This window comes from Bufo bufo, chromosome 5 (genome assembly GCF_905171765.1).
Source record: "Bufo bufo chromosome 5, aBufBuf1.1, whole genome shotgun sequence".
Classification (NCBI taxonomy): domain Eukaryota; kingdom Metazoa; phylum Chordata; class Amphibia; order Anura; family Bufonidae; genus Bufo; species Bufo bufo.
Window position 1 is genome coordinate 529,241,571 of NC_053393.1, and position 11,180 is coordinate 529,252,750.

The 11,180-nt window shown below is 41.4% G+C and overlaps 1 long non-coding RNA gene across 1 annotated transcript; it reads left to right on the forward strand.

The window, feature by feature from the left end:
* Window positions 1-233: 233 nt before the first annotated feature.
* Window positions 234-5,356, forward strand: LOC121001899. Its single transcript, XR_005779172.1, has 3 exons — window positions 234-395; window positions 2,685-2,855; window positions 4,804-5,356. It is a non-coding gene; the product is annotated as an uncharacterized LOC121001899 (long non-coding RNA).
* The last annotated feature ends 5,824 nt before the right edge of the window (window positions 5,357-11,180 follow it).

The following is an 11,180-nucleotide window of genomic DNA, read 5'->3' on the forward strand; positions in this document are numbered from 1 at the left end:
GTTATATTAAAGGCTGTCCGTGCCGTAAATTGTAAAACGCACACGGACGCCATCCATGTGTTGCGGATCCGCAATTTGCGGACCGCAAAACACACAACAGTCGTGTGCATATAGCCTAAGAATGTAAAAAGTGCCCTAAGGACAATTGTCACCAGACAGGAATAACAAGCTCTGTTGGGTCAGTAAGTCCATCATGACTTAAAGGGTGTTACCTTCATTTAACTGCTAAAAAAATTATCTTCCCATTATAACAGGTTTGCAGAATACTCATTCCTCAACTCAAAGACGGCTGCTTGACCTGCTCTATATATCGGCAGATATGAAGACTTCTGCTGTCTTGCTTGTCCTCGCAGTCAGCCTTTTTCTGCTTTCACCAGTTTCACTATCTTCTGCAGGTTGGTATCGAGCTCATCTCACTTTGCAATGTTTTGTTTTTTCATCCTTGCATTCCAAGAGCATTCACTAGCATAATTTTACAAATATACAAATAATTTAGTGACTAGCTTTTATAATTTTTTTTGGCGGGAGGGAATACAAAAAATTAGCAATTCCGTTTTTGTAATTTGTGTTTAGTTTTTGCTGCTTAACTGTTGGTAGAAATAACATGTTAGGTTCATTCTAGTGAGCAGTATGAACACAGTGATACGAAGTATATATAGGGGTCAATTATTACGCTGAAATACACCTATATTACAACTTCTCCCCGCTCACGCCAAGTCTAAAAACTGTAAAATAGTTTAGAATCTGTCTTGCATTTAGAACTAGCAGATGATCCGCCGAAGTTATAAAGAAACCTGCGCCTCTTCATAACTTCGGCGGAACCACCACCAGCTTAGGGCTTTATTAAGACCGGCATCTAAAACTCTAAAACGTTTTTGTCAGGGCTTTTTCTTTTGATGACCTATCCTTAAAATAGGTCAATATCAGATTGGCGGGGGTCCGACTCCCGGCATCCCTGCCGATCAGCTGTATGAGGAGAACAGAGGCGCAGTGCGCATGTGTTGTCTTCTGTCTCTCTTTCTGCTCTGCTGCTGCAGTCCCATAGACATACAGCAGCGGATAGGAAGAGAGAAAAGAGATGGCACGTGCGCACTGTGGTCACCATCACCTTGTACAGATGATCGGCAGGGAGTGCTGGGTGTTGGACCCCCACCGATTTGATATTGATGACCGATCCTCTTTAATGAATGTGCCCCATAGTGTTTTTTACATTTTAGTACTTTTGCATAATAAAAACAGGAGTTGTGGACAGGTGTTATTTTGGGGGTGCCATATGTCAAGAGTAGGGTTGAGCGAACCCGTGGAAGTTAAGTCAATGGGGACCCGAACTTCACTTTATTATTTTCCGTTGTTTTCCGTTATGTGGTTATAAGGGAAAATAATAGCATTCTTAAAACAGAATGCTAAATAAAATGTATACGGAGGGGTTAAAAAAAAAACTCACCTCATCCACTTGATCGCGCAGCCGGTATCCTCTTTTCTTCAGGACCTGCAAAAGGACCTGCGGTGATGTCACCGCGCTCACCACATGGTCAAATGGATGAGGTGAGTTTTATTTTTATTTTTAACCCCTCAGTATACATTTTATTTAGCATTCTGTTTTAAGAATGCTATTATTGTCCGTTATAACTATGTTATAAAGGAAAATAATAAAATCACCCGAACACTGAACCCAAACTCAGGTCCGGGTACCTAAACTCGCAGAGTTCGGGTTCGCTCAACTCTAGTGAAGAGCTAACATTTTTTATTTTCCGATCACTGTGTGAGGGATTGATTTTTGCAGGATGAATTGTAGTTTTTATTAGTAACATTTTAGGATACATATAATTAAGGGACTAATTTTTATCAGTTTTTGGGGGCAGATGGAGTAGAAAACTCTAATCCGCCATTTTTTATGCAATGTGTCAGGTTGTATAAATCATAAGATATATTGCAGCAGCACCAGTACTATATTTTTTCATTGTCAATGTTTTTTTGTTTTTTTATAATAAAATTTAATATTTTTATGAATAAAAAAAGTGAATTATTTATTATTATTATTATTATTATTATTATTATTATTATTATTATTATTATGTTTAATGAACATAATTTAACTTTTGTACCACTAGGCAACTTGAAACTGCAGTCATTTTATTTTTTGCATAATGCTTTGGAATACATAGCATTCCACAGCATTATAGCCTGGCAGCATTACACTGACACTGCCTCTGGCAGATATATCCGTGAGGATGCGGGAACTAGTACCCGCTCATGATAGATATATCCATTTAGAATATTTTAGGTAATTGTAAGTTAATAAAGGGGATCTCCTTTCAGTAGAAGAGAGGAGTTAGAAAGAACGTTTCTCATTCTGGAAAATCTGGTATGGCCTTGTGCTAAACAGAAAGTCCAATGATTTTAATGTATACTGTGTAATGCTTTATTTCTCCTGCGGAGGCGCATAGGGACATACCGTTGTTATATTGTATTGTTTTTTTATTCTATATGGTAATTGTCCGCTACAATGTGTTGTATCTACGGGTGGTCTTTAGCGCTAGGCATTTTTCTATGTGACTGTGATAGTAATTACCTAGATGGCTAACCTTATGTGTATGTTAAATGTCTCATCATGTGGATTCTTGTGTGTATAATAGCCGCTTATTAAGATTTTTAACCCAGTAACAATCTGATCTTTGTTTCAGATAAGAGATGTCATTTGCCAAGAGTCTACGGAGAATGCAGTGGTCATTATAGCAAATATTTCTATAACTCAGAGACAAAAAAGTGTGAAACATTCGACTATAGTGGATGCCATGGAAATCGCAATAGATTTACATCCCTTGAAATATGCCAGAAAGTCTGCCAAATATAAGGTTTGGGTCTGCAATATTTTACTAGATCGATAGATATGAGATAGATAGATAGATACTGTATATGGATACTGTATATAGATATATACGATAGATAGATACCATTGATTGATAGAGTGCCTTGAATTAATACTCCTGTAACTTTGCCACATTTTTTCACGTTACACCCACAAACTTAAATGTATTTTATTGGGATTGTATGTGATAGACCAACACAAAGTAGCATGTATGTGTGGAGTGAAAAGAAAATAATACATGGTTTTCAAAATTTTAAATAGATAAAAATCTGGAAAGTGTGGCGTGAATTTGTATTCAGCCCCCTGTACTCTGATACCCCTAAATAAAATCCAGTGTGACCAACTGCCTTCAGAAGTCACCTAATTAGTAAGTAGAGTCTACCTGGGTGTAATGTATTCTCAGTATCACTACAGCTGTTCTATGAAGGCCTCAGAGGTTTGTTAGTGAACATTAGTGATCAATCAGCATCATGAAAACCAAGGAACACAACAGACAGGTCAGGGATAAAGTTGTGGAAAAGTGTTAAGCAGAGTTATTTCATAACATAATATTCCAAGCTCTGAACATCTCATGGAGCACTGTTCAATCCATCATCCGAAAATGGAAGGAGTATGAAACAACTGCAAACCTACCAAAACATGGCCGTCCACCTAAACTGACAGCCCAGGCAAGGAGAGCACTAATTAGAGAGGCAGCCAAGAGGTCCACGGTCACTCTAAAAGAGCTGCAGAGATCCACAGCTCAGGTGGGAGAATCTGTTTACAGGACAACTATTAGTCATGTACTCCAGAAATCTGGCCTTCATGGAGGAGTGGCAAAAAGAAAGCTGTTTTTGAAAGCAAGTCCCATTTGTAGTTTTCCATAAGCCTTGTAGGGGACACAGCAAACATGTGGAAGAAGGTGCTCTGAGCAGATGAGACCAAAGCTGAACGCTATGTGTGGAGGAAAACTAACACTGCACATCACCCTGAACACAACATCCCCACCGTGACACATGGTGGTTGCAGCATCATGCTGTGGGGAGGCTTTTCTTCAGCAGGTATAGTGAAGCCCGTCAGAGTTGATGGGAAGATGGATGGAGCTAAATACAGGGCAATCCTGGAGGAAAACCTGGTTGAGGCAGCAAAAGACTTGAGACTGGAGCAGAGGTTCACCTTCCAGCAGGACAACGACCCTGAACATCCAGCAGGAGCTACAATGGAATGATTTAGATCAGGCATCTCAAACTCGCGGCCCTCCAGCTGTTGTAAAACTACAACTCCCACAATGCCCTGCTGTAGGCTGATACCTGTAGGCTGTCCGGGCATGCTGGGAGTTGTAGTTTTGCAACAGCTGGAGGGCCGCGAGTTTGAGATGCCTGATTTAGATCAAAGCATATTCATGTGTTAGAATGGCCCAGTCACAGTCCAGACCTAAATCCCATTGAGAATCTGTGGCAAGACATGGAAATTATTCTTCACAGACGTTCTCCATCCAATCTGACTGAGCGCGAGCTATTTTGCAAAGAAAAATGGGCAAAAATGTCATCCTCAAGATGTGAAAAGCTGGTAGAGACATACCCCAAAAGACCTGCAGCTGTAATTGCAGCAAAAGATGGTCCTAGAAAGTACTGACTCAGGGGCGCTGAATATAAATGCACGCTACACTTTTCAGATTTTTATTTATTAAAAATTTTGAAAATCATGTATCATTTTCTTTTCACCTCACACATACTTGTACTTTGTGTTGGTCTATCACCTAAAATCCCAATAAAATACATTTAGGTTTATGGGTGCAACGTGAAAAAATGTGGAAAAATTCAAGGGGTATGAAAACCTTTTCAAGGTACTGTAGTTATTGGTATCTAATGTGTCTATTTAATATAAACGTCTTTAATATAGATTCCATCACATAATTAACCCCTAATAAAACCAGTGTTTCTTCTCTCCTTCAGGTTCTGTGATTTCCTCATGACATCTGCATGTCACACAGAAATTATTTGGAAAATACCCACAATTTTTTTTTTTTACGTTATTTGGAAGATATATAATAAATTGTTGTCTTGTTTCTACATTTATTCATTATTTATCTGTCCACCTGACTCTTCATGCTCCAAGTCAGCTACCAACTAGAGATTACTGAATTGATTCTTTATTAATCTGATTGGTTACGAATTTCTAAAAAAAGTTCTGCTGCCAGACAAATCCAAAGTTTTTGCGATTCACTTCGAACAACTCGAGCAAAATGGTATCAGCGTCATGTTACAGTAAAAGTTGGCGGGGAATAACATCAGGGAGAATGAAGATAGAGGATCACATGACATGAGGAGGGAGGGGGGGGTGTCCTGATTGGCTCACTGGCTGACAGAGGCTGTGAGCCAATCAGGGGTTAGGAAGGTCCTCCAGTCTCTGGGCTTCTCATTCTGAGGCTAGCGTGTGACCTGCGTGCATGTGTCTTGGATGTGTCTGGCAGAAAGTAATTGCAGACACAAGTTTGCAATCTAGGTGTGATAGGGGCTATGTGTCACGGATGAAGTTAGTAGATAGCTGGAACAGATAAATAAAGAAGCGACTGGCTTGATCCCAAACTAAGGAGCTTATAGGTGAGCCCTATAAAACCCTAAGAGCTCTCCCTGACTTCTATGCACATGCAAGGGTTTGTATGGTAGACGATTGCATGCCCGCGTACCTAATACTGTGTGACACCTGAAAACCCTATAATAGTGAGGGGACACGACCACCGGCTCCCTGCACTTAATACAGACGGAGTCAGGGTCACTTAGAATCAAGCCAGCAAGGAAACACAATAAAGTAAATGACTTATCTGAACAAACAGCAGAAGCAGCCTCCAGCAGTGAACACCTCATCCAGAAATAAGTATAAACCCGAAGGTGAGGAAGTATGGGAGGGATTATAAAGGAAGACGATTAGTCGAAATAAGTGACACCTGGCTGAAGGAAAGGAGATGAGAAAGTGAAACCAAAACAAAGAACATCATACAAGCGGTAGAGAAGAACGTCTGCCAGATCTTCTCACAGAACTGGCGGTGACACTATGTAAGGACATACTTAATAGCTAGACTGAATCAATAGGTAGAAAAGTCAGGGTTCTCTGTGTGTTTCACACTGAAGGCAGCTGCTGGCAGCAAGTGGAAAGTTCATGTAGGAACTGTAAATTCTGCAATCACCAAAATCCTGCATCAACATCATTTTTTCTGTTACTGAACAGCCCACCTCATAAAAAAAAAGAATATTTTACAGTTCAAAGGTGTTTTATAAGCTTTTCCTCATGACCTTAACCCCTTAGGGACTTAGGACATACCGGTACGCCATGTTTGCCGAGTCCTTAAGGACTCAGTACGTACCGGTACGTCCTAAGTTTAAAAGTAGATTGCGGTGTGGCGGGGGTTAATAGGAACAGGATGCTCGCTGAAATCATTCAGCGGGTATCCTGTCACAACGCCGGGGGGGGGTCATGTGACCCCCACGTATCGGCGATCGCCTTAAACCGCAGGTCAATTCCGACTTGCGGTTTGCGGCTTTTACCTGCTGTTGCGGCGGCGGTGAGCGGTGCCATCGGGTCCCCATGCGGCTGTGGGGGGGACCCGATGGCATGGAAGGCAGCGCGATGTCTAACGAGCCTGTGAGATCCAGCCCCCTGGATCTCACAGGCCGGAAGCTGTATGAGTAATACACACAGTATTACTCATACAGCCAATGCATTCCAATACAGAAGTATTGGAATGCATTGTAAAGGATTAGACCCCCAAAAGTTCAAGTCCCAAAGTGGGACAAAAAATAAAGTAAAAAAGAAAGTTGAAAAAAAAAGTTTTCCCCCAAAAAAGTAAAAGTTTCAAGTAAAAATAAACAAAAACGTAATTTTCCCCAGATAAAGTTTTAAAAAAATTGGTAAAAAATAGGGGGAAAAAAAAAGTATACATATTAGGTATCGCCGCGTCCGTATCGACCGGCTCTATAAACAAATCACATGACCTAACCCCTCAGATGAATACCGTAAAAAATAAAAAATAAAAACTGTGCTAAATAAACAATTTTTTTGTCACCTTACATCACAAAAAGTACAACAGGAAGCGATCAAAAAGGTGTTTGCCCACCAAAATAGTACCAATATAACCAACACCTCATCCCGCAAAAAATGAGCCCCTTCCTGAGACAATCGCCCAAAAACTGAAAAAATTATGGCTCTCTATGGAAACACTAAAAAATTTTTTTTGCTTCAAAAATAAAATCATTGTGTAAAACTTACATAAATAAAAAAAAAGTATACATATTAGGTATTGCCGCATCCGTGACAACCTGGTCTATAAAAATATCACATGATCTAACCTGTCAAATAAATGTTGTAAATAACAAAAAATAAAAACGGTGCCAAAACAGCTATTTCTTGTTATCTTGCCTCACAAAAAGTGTAATATAGAGAAACCAAAAATCATAGGTACCCTAAACTAGTACCAACAAAACTGCCACCCTATCCCGTAGTTTCTAAAATGGGGCCACTTTTTTGGAGTTTCTACTCTAGGGGTGCATCAGGGGGGGCTTCAAATGGGACATGGTGCGCCCTGCCGTGTGCCGGTACAGCTGTTTACGACCACATATGGGGTGTTTCTGTAAACTACAGAATCAGGGCCATAAATATTGAGTTTTGTTTGGCTGTTAACCCTTGCTTTGTTACTGGGAAAAATTGATTAAAATGGAAAATTTGCCAAAAAATTAAAATTCTGACATTTCATCTCCATTTGCCAATAACTCTTGTGGAACACCTAAAGGGTTAACAACATTTGTAAAATCAGTTTTGAATACCTTGATGGGTGTAGTTTCTTAGATGGGGTCACTTTTATGGAGTTTCTACTCTAGGGTTGCATCAGGGGGGCTTCAAATGGGACATGGTGTCAAAAAACCAGTCCAGCAAAATCTGGCTTCCAAAAACCGTATGGCATTCCTTTCCTTCTGCGCCCTGCCGTGTGCCCGTACAGAAGTTTACGACCACATATGGGGTGTTTCTGTAAACTACAGAATCAGGGCCATAAATATTGAGTTTGGTTTGGCTGTTAACCCTTGCTTTGTAACTGGAAAAAAATTATTAAAATGGAAAATCTGCCAAAAAAGTGAAATTTTGAAATTGTATCTCTATTTTCCATTAATTCTTGTGGAACACCTAAAGGGTTAACAACATTTGTAAAATCTGTTTTGAATACCTTGAGGGGTGTAGTTTATAGAATGGGGTCATTTTTGGTTGGTTTCTATTATGTAAGCCTCGCAAAGTGACTTCAGACCTGAACTGGTCCCTGAAAATTGGGTTTTTGAAAATTTCACCTCCTGAGCTTCAGCAGAAAAGACCCTCCCCTTGAGCCTTCAGCCTTATATAAATCTAGCAGAGCAATAAATGGGGAGATCTCTGGATCCATGTGAGGTACAGGGCTGGTTCTAGCTTTGTTAAAAATGTATTGTCATGTACTATATGATGTCTGATTTTTATTTTTTACATTAATCATGGGATAACCCCTTTAAGCACCAGCAGCATACATTTTGCTGTAAACTCTGCTCTATTGCCCCTTCGTTTCAGAAAAATAACTGTTTCTATTTTGCTACCGTGTATAATTAAGAACTTCAGAGCATTTCAGTGCATCCATACCAGTGTTCTTGTAGAAGGGGACAAATAATTGCACCTCTTTTAATCAAAAACCGCTGCAATTTTTCTACTTTCAATTGATAGTTATTCATCACAAAGGGTTAACTGTTTGTCTAACTGTGTGACTGGTACTTTCATTTTCACTTTGGGAGGTCATCTAATAACCCTCATCTCTAAATGACTAAGGGTGAATTCTCATTAGTGTTCCTAATTCCGTTATAGGTTCCGTTATAACAGAATTATTACGCAACATAACGGAATTTTATGACGAAATGCAAAACAAAATCCTTTAAGAGGCATTCCATTTTGCTCCATCCTAATACATCTCTATGGCACAAGTAATGGTTCAGTGTTTTTTTCCGTAGTGCATGACGGAAAAATAGTCTTGTCATCCATCCTATCACAAGTTACAACTTTTTTATTTAAAAGGTTAAATATTTTCTTTATACCACAATGTCTAGATAGTATAAAAGGGGTATTACAAGTGTTTTGTTTAGTGCAGGGTCTCAGGGGGCAGAGCCTGACACAGGGTTTTCTCTTTGGTGTTCTCTGATGTCATTCTCCACTCCCTTAAACTAGGCATAGCACAGCCTATCAGAGATGATCAGAGTGTTCTTCTAATCTAATGCAGTACTCCAGACTTGGGGGTATCTGCAGTTGTCTAGTATGTTATGTGTTTACCATGTTCGTGTATACCAAGTGCACCCAGCAAGACGGGGTATGGTTAGCAAGGACAAGGTTAACCACCCTGTTCCTCCCCTCTTAGTATGAGTGGGCTGGTCCTGCTTCCTGTCTGAAGGGGGAGTTTTAGTTAGAATGGTGTGGAATAACGAAGCACATCGAATTGCTCCTGCTCCAATGATCTTAGGGATCAGTCTAGATCCAGCTCATATGTGAACCCATTACTCCAGAGACTTCAAGCATACATAATTATAGATATCTTCAAAGCAACAGCATTTACAGACAGCAGCATGACCAGAAACCATAGCTATTCAAAGCCTGTTGCAGGTGAGGGACTAGGGCTCATCCATCACCTAGCTCACATTCATGCCAGGCCAACTTATCAAAGCTTGCATTTCAAAGTGGACACCTATATCCACAAGTGTCAGCGAACAGCTGTTAGCCAGAAGTTCAAGAGAGAGTCACCATCAAAATAGCACACCTGAGTTGGCATTATCTGCCACCTCGCCAGCCACCATGCCTCATCTGGTGGGTGACATATACCCATTTTTGGTGTGAGATACACCTGCACTTTATACGTGACAGGGAAATTAATATAGTTAATCTGACTGTTAGTTCGATGGGTGACCTCAAAGAATGAGGAGAGCATCAAATAAGGGACGTGGCCCTGGTCGTGGTGCTGCTGGTGCTGGTTGAGCTCCTGTTGCAGGGAGAGGATGTGGTCGATCTTTTCCAGCTACACGCCCATATGAAACACCTTCCTCAGGTGCACGTAGGCGACAGGACGTTCAGCGTCATTTTGTAGGCCCGAAAACCGGTGTATGAATGGTGAGGCCAGAACAAGTAGAGGCGGTAGTAGATTAGATGGCTAACAGTGCCTCTAGTTCCTTCACATTGACTCTCATCCGGTCCCCTGCTGAAACCGCACAGTTGGCACCTGCAGCCCTATGGGCATCTGTCTTTCACCTCACCCTCTTGCAAATCAGCCAAGCAGTCTGAGCCCCAAGTCATGCAGCAGTCTCTTATGCTTTTTGATGGCTCTGCTGGAGGAGTTTCTTTGGGCATCCACCTAGCCCTGCCCCAGAAGTGGAAGAGATTGAGTGCACTGATGCTCAACCACTTATATGTCGGGATATAGACATGGGAGGACCTCCGCAGCATGTGTCTGATGATGATGACAAAACACAGGTGCCAACTGCTGCGTCTTTCTGCCCTGTGCAGACCGGCAAGGAGGGCAGGGGTAAAGATTGAGTGAAGGATGATGTGGGGTATGATGAGGTCCTAGACCCCATATGGAATCAAGGTCATGCGAGTGACTTGTGCAGTTCGGAGGAAGAGGTGGTGGTCACACAGCGCCAGCCGCACAGCAAAAGAGGGAGCAGGGTGCAAAAGCAGAGTGGCCGTCCCCTAGCCAGTATGCCTGCTACTGCCCACAGCACCCAAGGACTGAGCACACCAAAGCCAGCTCCAAGGAGTTCCCTAGCGTGGCAGTTCTTCAGACAATGTGTAACGCTCCCGAGTGGCATTACCACTCCTACGCCCTGCTTCTATCTGTGAATGCTAATACAATGTTATCTTATGCATTTATATCCAGGTCCCTAGACACTGTGCATTTATAATAATGTTATGTAATTGTTCATGTAATGTGCCTGGTTCACCAGCAGGTGGCAGCAACAATGGCAGAGCTACACTTAGAGAGAATGGAACTCACCACTCCATTCTCCCCTCCTTTCTTGGTCAGAAGTGGGCCAGTCCTGTTTGCTACCAGAAGGAGGTAGGGAGTTCTGGTGTGTTCTGGTTGAGACTCCATGTTGAAGCTGCCAGGATTCTAACCTATTCTTTGGCATAATCCAGAGTCAGACTACTGGGAGAAGTTGCAGCATCCTGCAGAGGCAGAGATTCCATTTAAGTCTGTTACCGTCTGTTAGTTCTGTGGATGACATATACCCATTTTTGGTGTGAGGTACACGTGCACTTTTTTTATGTGACAGGGAAATGAATA